The sequence below is a fragment of the Rhea pennata genome, chromosome 2, assembly GCF_028389875.1.
Source record: "Rhea pennata isolate bPtePen1 chromosome 2, bPtePen1.pri, whole genome shotgun sequence".
Lineage (NCBI taxonomy): Eukaryota > Metazoa > Chordata > Aves > Rheiformes > Rheidae > Rhea > Rhea pennata.
In genome coordinates, this window is record NC_084664.1 from 131,402,064 (window position 1) to 131,417,317 (window position 15,254).

Below are 15,254 nucleotides of genomic sequence, written 5' to 3' on the forward strand. Positions count from 1 at the left end.
GTTCTGGGGACAGGTACTCACAGCAGTAGCTGAGAGCCCAGTTCCCCCAGAAGTATGCCAACAAAGTATTTCAGCTTAAATATAGCAGCTGTACACTAGTAAAGGCATTGACTCATTCTAATGCAGGCCTCAACACCAGGTTGGCTGGAAAACCTAACTCACACTGTTCCCCTTTCACAGGCAACTAGTTTCAGACTTGTCAACTCCTTTTGCAGTCGCTGTGAGTTAAGACAGCTGTATTTAGAAAATCTGGACCTACTGTCTTTTATGCTCCCATGCTGATTGAGTTCCAGGGTATTATGGCTTAACCACTGATATGAAGTTCTTTAGGCAAAACATTCAAGCAATTATATATTGAAGCTGAAGAAAAAATTCAGCAACAGCCTGCTAACATACACCTCCTACTAATTTTCCCACAGGGCTTAGAGCAATTCTCCAATGCCGAATTCAGCTCCCTGATCAAAGAAAGACCCATATTTCCACACTTCTAATGATAAATGAATATTCCTTTCTGGCAAATGTTTTTCATTCTGAGGACTTAATCAGATAACAAAACAGAACTTTGTTTCAACAACAGGAAGGCTGGATCTGACAAGCTGTTTTTCTAAAAATGAGTCACTGTCTTAATATTCTGATTCAGAGGCCTGAGGACAAAAATATGCCATTCATTTACTTTAGGCACCCCATTCTTTGAAATAAAAGGTTTCATGTTTCTTCATCTTCAGCATGCTCTGGAAAAAAGTCATCCACTGAATTCATTACAACATACATGTTTCAGGTGTTTTATTTCCCTCAGAGGCTGTGAAGAGGAAAAAGAAGGATGGGAAGACTGTTTAAAATGTTAACCTGCTTTTTTCCAGGTATTTTTGTTGTGATATTCACCATCATTTTTGATATTCTGAGACAAAATTCTCAATCTATACTGCAGCAAGATTATGAAAAAAAATATTTTCTATCAATAAAAAAGCTCATCAAATTTCTCAAAATCAGAAACTGGAATGTTGCCACTACAGTATACAAAAAAAGTTTTTACTTATAAAAGGGATCCCAATATACATATATAAAAGGGATCCCAATATACATATTCCTTAATTTTCAAAGTGTAGGAATTAAGAAGTTCATTTCCAATAAGGCTTTGAGCTGCCTAAGAGAGGAACTATATCAAATGATATAATCAAATCATCAGCATATCATTGAATGATATTTCCAGATGTAAGGGTAGTGAGATTTTTTTTTTATGCTTAATCAAGCACATTTGAAAGGAAGGGGACAGAAGATATTTTTCACATGAGGGAATAATGTCAAAAAAAATCTGAAGTAGCTAAAAAATGGTGCCTATCATTTTGAAGGAAGAGTATGGAAGCTTTTCCTTGGAGTATGAGTATAAGAACCTGAGAATGGTTTATGAAGAAGTTTGATGGGAAAGAAGACATTGCATTCTACACTTCTGCACCAGGTAAGGATATATACCACCTTTAGAAATACAAATGAAGAAGGATTTTGAAATATAGAACATTTTTTTAGGACAGCTGACGTATTTCACCATTTTGAACCGTGCTCTCCACCCTTTCTTTCCTTCACAGACATTTAAGGTACTTCATTATAGACAGCAAAGAAAAACTTATCCTGCAGCTCACTCAGTCTATATCATCTTCAGACATGTGCTTCCTGAGATGCAGGATGGTGTTTTCACTTTTGTTATGGTAATCCTCTGTCATCTAAGAAAAACAAGGACACTTTTCCTCTGTTTGTACTGTGTCTGGAAAAAGACATGGTTCCAGCCCCTGCGTCATTCTTTTTTGTCTAGCAAAGCATTTACTAGGGAAAAAATATTTTGAAGATTACCATATAGCTGTTTTTCAGACCTCGTCTAGTCACTCATGCTTTTGTGTTTGTTGCAGATACCAGTTGAAATCAATCCTGTGTTATAGCACACCTACATAGAAACTAGACAATTAAATACATTTTCTCTAATCCTAGTGGCTTTGATTTGAGTACTAAATTTAATTAAATGCAATTAAATCACCATTGAGAGTATGAGTGGAAATAAGTGGCGACGTATTCATCATTCACAGAGAGGTTATGTTGGCCACACTAAAGGGTGAAGTTTATTATTAGAATGTATGCAGCAGAGGTAATGTGAATGAAAATTTCATATTGTCATCCCCTACTGAGAGAGAAATGAAATCCTACTGTCAAAAAGAAGTCTTTCTGATTTTCATGATGGACATGACCAAGATAGGAAGCTGTTAATAATAAATATCTAGGGCTGCCATCTTCCATTCAGATAGACTAGGTCAGCTAAGATTTCAAATTAACAAATACTCAGATCAACTATCTGAGTTCCAGCTTCTGCATTACCTGAATCCCATACCATTTGTTTTAAAGTTTCTTACCAGTGGAATGACAGTAATGCTTTTCATTGCATTACTAGCAAGAATGATGTTCTTTAGCTTAGCCATCATTCAGAAGTGAGCACACCTCATGCAGTCATGGTCTACACACTGACTGTAGCAAACAAAAATCATTTTTTATAATTAGATCTCTGACAGATACGTGCCCTATTTTACAGTAATGCTGCACACTTTCATTATTCCAATTTTAACATAGACAGCAAGTACTTAGTGTTAAGCAGATTAAGGACTGCTTTTAGTTATATGAATAGGAGAATTCCCAGAAACTGAGATCAAAACAAGAATGGACTTGCACTTTCCTACCATATTCTATTTTGCCCTTCACACACAATGGAGAAAATGTACAGAAAGTAGAAGGGTAAGAAAGAAGGGAAACTTAAGACTTGCAGACATACATGTAGTCTCCTGGACTTTCAGTTAGTCTGGGCTTATTTTTTAAGGTCCTGCTGGGTTGCTTCAATGGTGCAAAGAAGGCTGGAATGGACTGGAAATAAATTATGCTGAAGATATGTGTAATGATAGCTCTTAGTGTAACAGAGACTGGAAATTATTTTATAGAAATATCTGAAATTTGGTGGTTTATGCCCAAAAGATTTTTAATTTAGTTTTAATAAAGAAAATCAATTTTATCTTGTACCTTGGGTAAATGTCATAGCAGGATTTATAAAATCTGTGGTGAGAAATAATTGCTCACTTCAAACATATTATTTATTTTTGATGTAAGTCATTCAGAATGTCAGGAGCATTTTCAACTCAAAACAATTTCAGGTAAGTAATGGAAAGAAAATATTTTATTTTAAAATGTTATTTAAATTTACTTATTTTTTATCTATATCAGACAAAGCCTCAAGTATTAACATACTTAATATAATACACTTGTAACAAAATGCTGTTTCATGTAATAAAATAGTTTTATTTTTCTTGGAATTTCTTCTGGACTTCTGTAGAGTTCTCGTGATATGAATTAAAGTCTCTCAGTTGACTTAAATGTGAACTGAAATTGATTTATTAAGGAAATAACTGCTGGGGCATGGAATGCTCATATATGACACTTTCCATTAAAAGCCTAAGTATTTTATGGCTTTACACTTAAACACAGGTTTAAAACTTTAACCTCTGTATTCTATTGTTTATTGTCCTCTTTAATTATCGTTTAGCCAAGCAGGTTTAGTTGTCACAATGACAGAAATACTTCTGTGGACACTTCGCAGCCAGCATGTATGATCATTCACAGCAGGTTAAGATTCAGATGTAATGACATATAACTGCTAAAACAAAAATATTCAAAATTAAGTTGTCAATTTAATATCTCATTCACTGTTCCTCAGTTTTGACAGGGTTGGTTTGTCTTGGACACTTTTGTCTTTGGAAAACTCTTCTAATTTTTTGCTTTTTATTATTTTTCCAATTCTGTTTTCACAGATACGCATCAGAAAAGGTGACAAACATAGTCTTTTCATAAAGAGCTAAAAAATAGCTTGCGATTGTAGAGGGAAGAAGTTAGTTGCCATTATGACAAATGCTTGGTGGCCAGATTTTTAGGAATTTGCTAGACAGACATGAGACCCCTTTACCACTGGGCTGGTGCAGCCAGCTCACGCACAAACCTGCAAGATCCCCCTTGGGGTCCCAGAGCAGGAGGCAGGAAGGTAGTGTGAGGCAGGAAATCCGCTTTGCAGGGAGAACTAGCATAAAAAGAATAACAGCTTTTTAACTAGCCTTACTTACAGCTTTGGTAAGTCTGGCTTATTCAGTCATTCTTTACTTTTTTTGTTTTTGTTTTTTCCCTTGAGACAATGTCATTCCCGTAGAATTTGCCAAATCCTGTCTCTCTGGACTAGCTCTCCAGGCTTGGAGTCCTGCAGGCTATATTCTGCATCATCCTTAAGCAAATGTTGAGGGAGTTTTCTGGAAGTTTTTTATATGTTTTCCTATAGAAGAGCAAACAGCACCCGTTGGAGTTAATGAGTGACATGACATTAGATTTCAAAGAAATCTAATGGGCTTCAAAGAAATAAAGCTCAAGTTCAAAATCTTAAAAGCAGCTGTTACGGCATTCTCAACCTGTAATAGAAATATGCCAGGTACCTGCTTTGTATGAAGTATCCTGCTAGGTGCGGCTTAAGCAAAAGTAAGCTGTAAAATACTTATTCTTACTCAAGTACTCTGCTGAAAACAGGTAGGGAAAGATTACATGGCTGAAGAAGAAAAAGATGGCTAAAACACATTCAGTAATCACAGACTGTGCCTATACTCAAAACAGGATTTTTTTGGTCTCAACTGGAAATCTGTGAACCATTTTTAAAAGGTCTGTGAAATTTAGTTCTGCTGTCTGATGTTTCCTGTAGACATTCATGATGTTCAATGACTCCTACTGCTCTCAAAGGTGTTGTGTATGCACTGGAAAAAAATTTGGAGGTATGTTAACTTAAAAAATGGCAAATCTCTGTTCCATGGGAGCACTAAGATCTCAGCCCTGAGAATACAGCTTCCTTTCCCATAAGTTTTTACTGTATTGGATAATTTCAACATTTGGCAGAGGCTTTAAATATATTTGGTTCTTACGATTTTAGGAAATTTGTGGCTAAGAGAAATGTAAGTGAATATATTCTGAATATATTTTCAGTAAAAGAGAAGCTTAGGGCTTTACACAGATATAGATGAATCAGGTTGTGTGAGTAGCCCTTTGAATCCTGGAACTTACTTGTAAGTGATCCACATCTTCAGTTGTGAGGCTTTACATTTCTTATGAACGTTTGTGTTGATGGAAATATCTACTTGAGCAAAATAACCATGCAGATATTTTCCATCAGAAAAATGTTATGTGTTAATATACTGGAATGTTAATTTCTCAGTGATATAGCCCCCTCTAACAATACATCTTCTTGGCTCATGTAAAGGCTTCAATTCTTAAGAATTTATGTGGACTACATTGATGTTATTTCTACTTATGAACCATCAGTGCTGTGTGAGGTATTTTTGTATGTTCACAGAGTGCACGGATGCTGCAAACTGATGCAAGTGGAAATGCACAGTAGGCTTCACAGAACATTTTTCTTCTACATTAGCTGCTAGACAAAAGGGTGCTAACAGCAGAAAGGTGAGGCTAATGAACTGAGTTATTAACTTTGTGTCAAATCCAGAGCTGTCAAAACTGGCTGCAAGCCTGGTAGCATGAGTATGGCCCCATTTCTCAAATTCATAGGCAAATTGTGCCTATAATTTCCCACCTATCTGGACCTCTGTTGTGTAAGGCTGTCTACATCCTCTTCCCAGCTCCTGATCAAAGCGTTTACTAAATGTAGTAAACATGTACTGGCAGCCAGAACATGTAGTGGCGGCTAGAAACCAGGAATTAGGACTCTGTATAGGCAAAAGAGCTCAAATTATTAAGAAATAATATTAAGATGTTTAATTCAGCTTGTTTGTGTTGCAGAATATTTTTTCAAGTGTTACCTGTGGATTTACGGACAGAAGCATTAACAAGAGCCACACTTTCAAACATAAGAAATGGACATGGTAGTTTTAATCATAATAACAAGCTTAACAAACTAAATCAGTCAAAAACTAAGAAATGACCAAAAAAGCAAGTCATAATTTCAATGGTCATATATGTCTCTAAAACATCTTTGAGGGCTGCATCTTTACTCTCTTAGTAAATCTACTAGTTTCCTAACTGATCTTCTCCTTGTCTTAAGAATGATCTACCCAAGAGGAGGTAGCAAGGTGACATTAAAACACCTTTCTGCTATAATTACCAGTAAGCATAACCCAGAGAACTCTTTTTTCCCCCCGAAGGGTGATTTATAAAACAGGATATAAATAGAAGAAAGAGTGCCTAGCAGGGAAACATGCTGTGAGTGGGACAAGTTCCTCGAGCATAAGTCACTTAGACAGAGCTGTCATTGCAGTGAGCTCTGAGACACGGGGAAAGGGAAGAGAGGACAGAAAGAGAACTCAAAATATGGTATGTTTTCCATAAGGAATTACATCAGAAGCCGATAGTTTCATGTCTTATTAGTAGAAATTTGTTTCTTTTCTTTTAGTATAGCGTTCATTACCATAAACTGATGTGACTATCTTCATGAATTATTTCAGAAAATAAGAAAAAGGTAAACAGAATATTTTGACAGAACTGCCTCCACCTTGCAAGAGTTTTTTTGTTGTTGTTGTTGTTGTATGTTTACTGCTGTGCATTTGTACTTCTATGTTTATCGTTTAAGGCACAGTAAAAAAAAAAATACGGAAAAATTCTGAAATAACATCATTTGTGTTCTGCACTTAAATTTCTGGGAGCTTGGTAATTCCGTAGGGCAAGGCAGCTGGAGCAACTGCTCACTCTAAAGTGTCATGCAGTGCAGATTTTGTTGTGTTATACAATGTTGTGCCAAATTCAGAGTTGTCAAAACTGGCTGCAAGCCTGGTAGCATGAGTATGGCCCCATTTCTCAAATTCCTAGGCAAATTGTGATTATAATTTCCCACCTATCTGGACCTCTGTTGTGTAAGGCTGTCTACATCCTCTTCCCAGCTTCTGATCCCAGCTCCTAGCATTTACTAAATGCAGTAAACATGTACTGGCAGCCAGAACATGTAGTGCCACACGTAGTGGCAGCTGGAAATCAGGAGTCAGGAATCAATGATGGTGCAGCTGCATACTTTCCTATCATGACAGCACCAGCTCTGAACCTGGTGTATGGGCTTGTAGTGCTGTGTTCAGTCAGTTTCTGGCTGTGTTGGAGTTTTTGAATAAAAATATTAAGTTATTTAACACAGCGTTAAAACCATGCAGAACTCTTTTGTAAAGGTGATGTAGATTTTATCAGTTATGGGGTCATTAATGAGTCATATATAGTAAAGCATTCCAGCTCTTTTCAGATAGGCTTGGAGACGTGCCCTCCCCTTCCCCTAACACAAAAAATCCCCTTTCTTCTTTAATGTCTCCAGTCAGGTCATCTCTCATAATCAATGGTGATTGCAGTTCCTCTATTCTTCTTTCTGGTGTGACAACAAGATGACAAAATTATGCTTGAATGCTACGTTGGTTACAGTGAGATATTACAGAATGGAGTCTGAACACGCATTTTAGTTCCACCCAAGTGAAAACCTAGTTTGAAATGGATCCAGCTAGTCTAAAATTTATGAACTTTATTTACTGCCTTTCGGATTCTGTCGATCAGATTATGGTTTTACTTATCAGGTCAAGACCTATGGTAAAGAAAATCTTTTGGAAAGACTGTTTTCAGCCACACAGAAACAGAAAGAAGTAATTGTGAAAAACAAGAATAAGAGATATTTCCTGAGTCTAATAGTTCAAAACAGGTTCAGGCACCTCAGAAATGAGTTCATCCACCTAAACTGACTGAAAAATCACATGTAAACATTGTAGAAATCAGTAAGCAATTTGTGGATAAACCTATCTGGGCTTATTTGTAGTTTCAGAAAAAAAAAAAAAAAAGAAAAGCTAAGATTTACCACTAAGCCTTGTTGGCACTTACATTTTTTTCCTTGACTATACGATCAAATGTCCCACAGGACTGTGTTCAAGGCTAAGGTAGGCCTAGGGGTCTAGGCACTACAGAGAAACCAGTAAAAAGTGAGGATAAGCTTAATTTGACTGAGTTAAAGCTTAAAATATATCAGAGAGGCCAAGAGAAATGGGGGCAGTAAAGAAAATCAAGATAGGAATGTGAACTAGGTTAGAATGTAAAAATTAGAGAAGGGATTGTTTCTTATATCCTCTTTTATAGCTCACACACATACTAACCATTCTGGGATGAAAATGATATTAGATGTCAAGACTATGTTTATGTTACTTCTTCATTTATATGATAAAATATGGCCAAGCCCCTGAATTCAAGTCTGTTGCAAATATCATTTCACACAGTATTCTTTTAAAATATGGAGCTTTCTTTGTAGAATCAAACTAGTTTTCATTTACTGAGTCTTATTTGCTTACTTTAAACTGGTGGAAACAGATAAGAATTGTTTCAGACAAAGCTGCTGCACTGACTTCACCATACTTGTCACTCTTTTAGGTAGAATTTTATACTGGACTAAACACTCCTGGTATGTTCTAAGTGTGATGTTCAGCAGGAAGCTCCTGAAGGTCTTTTCTTCTATTAAACTACAACTAGTTTTTGCTTTATCTTCCCATCACCAGTGCTAGTCATGAAGTCATGAAATTCATATTCTCTGAGGATTAGAAGCAGTCAGTGGCTTGCTAATGCTTGTTTAATCAAGTTCTAATTTACAATAAAATAATAACCATTGACTACATAAACCTGATGTATTGTCAGGTAGGAATGGGTGAAATAAGTAGAAAATAAATATAACAACCACTGAACCTAATGGCAAGTTGTTACTCTTATAGGCGGATAATTCAAAACAAGAAATTAAGCTCAAGGGGAGAATCTATCACACAGTTAACATCAGAAAAGATGGTACCTGGGAAGCATTTTATTAAAATGGCTCAGTGAAATCTAGTTTCTTGATTTGACAATATAGCTCTGAGCAATAACCCAGTTTGGTTCCTGCCTCCAGGGTTCTGTACTTCTCCTGATGCTACAACGTTAGAAGGAATTTCTGACACAAACTTAATGATTCCCAAAGGCAACAAACTTCTATAAAATACCCTTGTTTAAAAAACATGCAGTACCGTAGTTTTCTTTTTTACATAATCCACAGTAAGTTGATCTATCCCTGGGGATGTAATTTACCAATACCATAGACAACAATAAAATTCCAAGATATTATATTCTGCATAATACTGATCTTAGTTAAAAGATTGTTTCTTAGTTGCCTGCTAAAAAGTTCAACTTCTTCCTAAGAACCTTTCACTAAAAAAAAAAGGAAAAGAAATTGAACAAAATAAAAAAATCTGATTTTGACTTGCTTGTAGCTCTTTCTCAGCTTGACCCTGATCTGAATGGCTGGAATTTCTTGACTGGATTCTTTTCCTCCAAATTTTTTTTTTTCAGACTTTTGTGGAATGAGGGGAGATGGAAGGATTTGGGTTGATTATCTTTTCAGTCAATTTTTAATCACCTTTTTCAAAGGAATATTGGCACACTGAAAAACTTAATTTTCTTGAGTTTTGGAAATGACATTTTTACAAATGTTAGCTCTTGACTCTATGTCCTCTTTTTTTCCTGTGCAAGTAATAGAATGAGCTATGGCAACTAACCACTTAGTCTACACATTACAGGGGTCGATTTGCAGCTCTGAAGTTTATTTTGCAGCAATGACAACAGTCATAGTTACAACTGGAGTCAGAGACAACTCTGCTGTGGACCCCAGATGGTTACATTAAAAGAAGTATTACAGAAATAGTGGTTCTCGGTTGTTGTGAATTGGACACATAAAAGTGACAAAGATTTTCTTTTTAGCTTTTAATAGTCAACGGTGTACTTCAGCTTCCCTTCTGTAAAATATAAGTAATCTCACTTTCTAATGCAGCTGTATTGTAAAAATATATATATGAATGTCTGTGAAGCCTTTGGCTATACATGGAAAGAATCTGATAAATTTGTCTACTGCACATACTTTTAGTAACCTCATACAAATTAAGCAAGAAGCTATCTATTGAACAACATTGAAAACAATCCGATAATTTATTTCTTTAGGTGAATGCTAGTCTTTTATTTGGCAAAAGAGGATTTTTGGAGAGATATAGGAAGAAACAGTTGAGATCACACAGCCAAAAGAATATAAGCTACATTAAACTGCTTCTAGATCATGAGATTAAATGCAAAGAACCTTAATTCTTAATTCTTAATTTTGTCTTCATTATACAAAGTTGTTTTTGTTAGCCAGCAGTATTATTGCTTGGACTATCTTGGAAGGGAAGAGACGTTAAAAATTCAGAATAAAAACTGAGTATACCTCTCATTGTGTCATGTAGATGCAGTTTTTGGATAAAGTGGAATGAATGCACTATTGGCATCTTTACTGTTTGAGCTATTACAGTAACTGCCAGCAGGAATTAAGAAGTATATCCAGAAAGTATTATTGACAGTAGAGGGTTGATGAGGCCCACGGACCTGCTATAAGTGCAGTAGGGGACTGTGTCCATGGAGGCAGAGACCTTCTTCATCTTCTCTTCTGCCTGATCAATTTGCTCTTCCTTTTTTTGCATTCCGGTCCTCGTCTGAGCACTAGTTCCTCACTACAACACCACTTATCAAATGTTTTGCCTTGACCTCAGCTTCCCTCTGTGTTGATAGTGCTCCTAGCACAGTGTTAGCAGCAAACATCATCGATACTGGTGCACTTTTTGTACAAAAAATTAATGAAAAAAATAATTCCTAAATCTTATCCCTCTCATCCCATTCTTTGCAAGAATTCTCTTCAGGCATCTACTTCCCCTTTCAGCTTTCTCGTCTTTCCCACTAAACAATTCACTTTTTCTTTTTTTTTTTTTTTTAACCAGCCACTGTCAATCTATACTTTTGCCAGTTCTATAGCTATCTGATATTTTTTTCTACATCTCATCATCTTCTATCTTGTTTGTGAAAGTTGAGCTTTGTGGAAAACGTTAGTTTTTCCTTTGAAAATCAAATAAATGTTTTTGATTGAAAAGATATTGGCTCCTGTTCTCAGATATCTCTAAAAATAATGCTTTGAAAAACCTTAAATGAGAGAGGCCTTGCATTCCTTTTGGCATAATAGGGAAATATTACTGTTTTAATTTTTAATATATATTTATTCAGATTAATAAACCATCCTGAGGATTTTGAACTAATAAACATTCTACCCCCCTTTCTTGAAAATCTGAGATCCTGAATAAGTGCTGGAAAACTTGAATAGTGGCACAGGTTAGTATTGTCAGAGCAAATTTATTGCATTGAGAAGCATTGATGTAGCTGTGTAATCAGTAGTAACCTGGAGATTTTGTTAAAGAGTGGCTTGATGGGAGTCAATTCAGAGATTATGATGGCAGGATCCCTGTGTTTATAGGTAAACTGCCCTCTCAATGTCTGAATAATTCTGAAGGGATAAAATTTATTTTATCCTTTTAAGCCCTGAGTTAAACAATTGAGTTCAAAAGATATGTAAAGTAATCAGATTAAAATTGAAGGAAATAATTTTCAGGCACAGCATGTGGGCGATATGGATGTCTATGAGACTGAGGTAAGAGATGTTGCAGTTTGTCATTCTTAGATGAAAGAATTGCACTTCATGCTTGCTGCTATAGGTCACTTTTAAAGGCAGAATAAGACCAAGGCTGGAACAGCTTGCTTTTCCTGAACAAAATTGAAATAGTACGAAAAAAGGTCTGTGATTTTCTTACGTATTTGTTGAATAAAGTAGCAGAAGGAAGATTTAACGTTTTCCATGTGTCTGCTTTGAAATGGAAATTAATCTTTATAGACATTGATTTTAACAGAAATTAAGAATTTTGATTAAAGACTACACAGTCAGGTTAGTTACTGGAAATAATATTAGATATGAAAATAAGCAAACAATAAGATAATTACTAACATGTTTTGAACTGTTAAATGGAAAGTCTGTGCCAGGTTCTCTCTGACTATGTGATAATGAAACTCTTTTGGAGCTGTTTTGTAACTCTAAGCATGTTGCTTATAGTTAGCTTTCATTTTTTCACTGTTAACTCAATAACTTACGAAAATTTTTGAGTTGCTGAAGATCCAAATGCAATCCTGTGTTAGTTCAGCTATAACTGCTAATATAATAATGTAACTTCAAGAATTTGAAACCAGCTGTTTTCTGACAATCTGATTCTCTCAGTTGTATATATAATGCTTTTTATCTTCTAAGCCTGCTCCAAAGCTATCAAGTTCCTATTATAGATAAGGAATACTAGAGTGGCTCTATATTAGCCTTGAGTTTACTTATAAACATACTTCTGAACTTCAAGCTTACAAACATTAGATTGCAATACTGATCATTCTGATTTAGTTTTGAAAGGAGGTAATGAATGGGGCAACTATTACAACAGTTGTCAGTTTGAAAGCTGAATTTCAGCAATGTCTTTGACACAAACCTAGATAAACTTTTTTTATATGCAATTTTTCTGTAAGACATCATACGGAAAATGATTGTCTCAACCAGTCTTAACACCTATAGTTTCTCTGATTTTCTTACTTACAAAGACAAGCACACCGTTCTTTGGCTTCCTTCCTTCCTTAAGTCAACTCTTTAGCTTTTTTTTTTCTTTTTTCTTTTTTTCCCCTTTTTTCTAATAGTAGAAGGTTTTGGGGTTGAAAAACTCCCAAAGTTCTTAGTTAACCTGTCTTTGCAAAGCTGTCTCTGCAAACTTATCTTTGCAGCTTATCAAAATTCCTTGCAGAGTGTAGTGTAGATAAATACCTCTGCCGAAGAGCCTGGTTAGAGCTTTTTGAATAAAGACTAGGAAACAGGGTCTGAAAAATGTTTGGAGAGGGGAAAAGGAGAGGTGGCATTCTTCCCTATTTATACAACAGATAATGGCCTTTATAAGCAGGAAACCAGTGCGTGGAGCCAGGGCCACCATGCAGGCACCCAGCCAGAACGTTACTGGAGAAGTAATCTGCAAGAGAGATGGGATTTCTTTGCTGGAGGAGTGCTTATACTTTGAGTGGGAAGCTGTGACATGGACATTTCTCATATCAAGTCACATAGATATAGTTGTTTGCTTACCTGAATAATAGAAATAATTAGAGTTATTGGAATATCTGCTTGTGAAGGTTAATTATCTCTGTTGTGTTTCGCTACCTTGGGAGAATGATCATTTCTTAGACACTGACTAACTAGAAATGATTTATCTAAAAATTCAATTTGACTTTGGCCTACAGCTCAGAAAAAAAATAAGGCAGCATTTATTAAGGTTACTAATGATGAAGTTTTTGTTTTGAGAATTTCTCAACACTTGTTGTATTAGATGGCAGTGTCATTTCTGATAGCGTAGGAGAAAAAAACACACTTGATATCATCTGGTAGGTAATTTTAGCCTACAGGCTTACTGCTTCTCTGATTCAAACACCGTCATCCCAAATAAATGAGATTTATAACTCTGTGGAACCTTTCTCAGGAAATAGGGGGTAAAAAAATAATTTATCGTGCTGCCCTTCATGATGCATATCAGAGGCATTGTTATTTTACAGCTTTGTCTCTGGGCATCTTGAATCATAGTATTGTTTCTCTGAATTACATCTATATGGTATAAAAAAGTGATCTTTTTATTTCAATATTTTTGTGTTCTATTATTCTTAGTAGGTGAACAGACATCCTATGGTACTTGTTGGCTTTCCTTTATGATTCTTAATGTGAATATTTCAATAAATAAAACATTTCTTGTTGTCTTTTCTTACTTACTTCCTGTAATGGATTTTATCTGCAATTAGGCATACCAACTCAAAAGAACTAACTAAAGATTTCAGGAGTTTGAAGTACATTATATAAATATTATCTAGTATATTCAGAGAAAAATTACATAAGTGTACACCACTGATCTGTGGCCTGCTTCAACTCTTCTGTTGTGTCAAATCAATCATCTCAATTTTCACATTTGAAGTCTTGTTTAGTTAAATTACTCTGATTAAATTGCTTGAAATATATCTAGGTACTGTGAGTGCTAAAGTAATAAAATCTGACTTTTGAATATTATGCAGCCCAGGCTATTAGAGTATCAGTAGCAGAATCTCATATAAAGCTTGCATCTCCTTCAGGACACTAAGATAGAAGACTAGTGCATTTTCTAAAATAATGTTGCTTCAGAAACACGGGGGAGTACTAGGCTGAACAGCAAAAGGGACAGGAATTAACCAATCTTTTCCTAAAAGTCAGATCATGCCCTTGCATCTACCTAAGTATCACCTTGTGTAATTTCTCTCCTGCTGGATTACACTGGTAATTTACAGGTCCATTAATCTGTGTCACAGGTTCTGATTGTGGCTTGGGCACAATAAGTATTGTACACTAACACACTGTTTTTTACTGCTAGTTTTACTTAGTAATATTATCGGTCTCCTCCATGACTGGGTGAACCTTGTAGTCATAAATCCTAGCTTAAATAAACAGTCCACATATTCACATATTCGTTCATTTTAGATAAAAGCTTTGGCTTTCTGATGTTATGTTGCAAAGAATGTCAAAAAAATTGGATTTGAAGAAACTTTGAGATTTTCCTTCTTCACATGGTTTTGAGAGTATCTGCATATCAATTCAAATTCTTGCAGCATTTGTATTGAAAGATTTGGCTTCCTCTAAGAAAACATTTTTTTTTTTTTCCAGAAATGAATGAATATCTTGCAGACAAACCAATTGAAACCTATTTGAACTAATTACTTTGAGCTTGAACTCCCCAAGACTTTGCAGCCTTCTACAGAGGACAGGCCTTCAAATAATTAACAAACCTTTAAAGTACTAAAACATTTTTTTTTTTTTTTTTTTTTTTTAGTGTGGCAGGCTAGGTTTTAAGAATTAGAAATGCTCCCTATTCTCCGTGAGTTTTTTTTCAATTTAAATTAATCAGTCCTATATCCACACCTGAGTTGCTCAATGTAGAAAATGTTATAAATCAGGTTTCTAATTCAGGTATTAGGAGGATCTAAATCTTTAAGGCTAAAATTGAAGCATTGCAGGGGGAACCAAACCAGAGAACACTAGAGATATTTATTATATTGTATGGTAAAACATTTTATGGGACAGTAAAAGTTCTAAATGTTTGAATAGTAAGGATTTTAGTCGGTGGGCCAGTGGTGGTAGTTTCCAGTGTGTAATTTTTCCTCTCCTTGTCCCAACCAATCCTTTTTCTCCGTGATTCCACCATCCCTCTGATATTCAGTGATCTCTCCATAGTCCGTCATACTCTGTGACACAGTTGAAGCTTTTCAGGTTT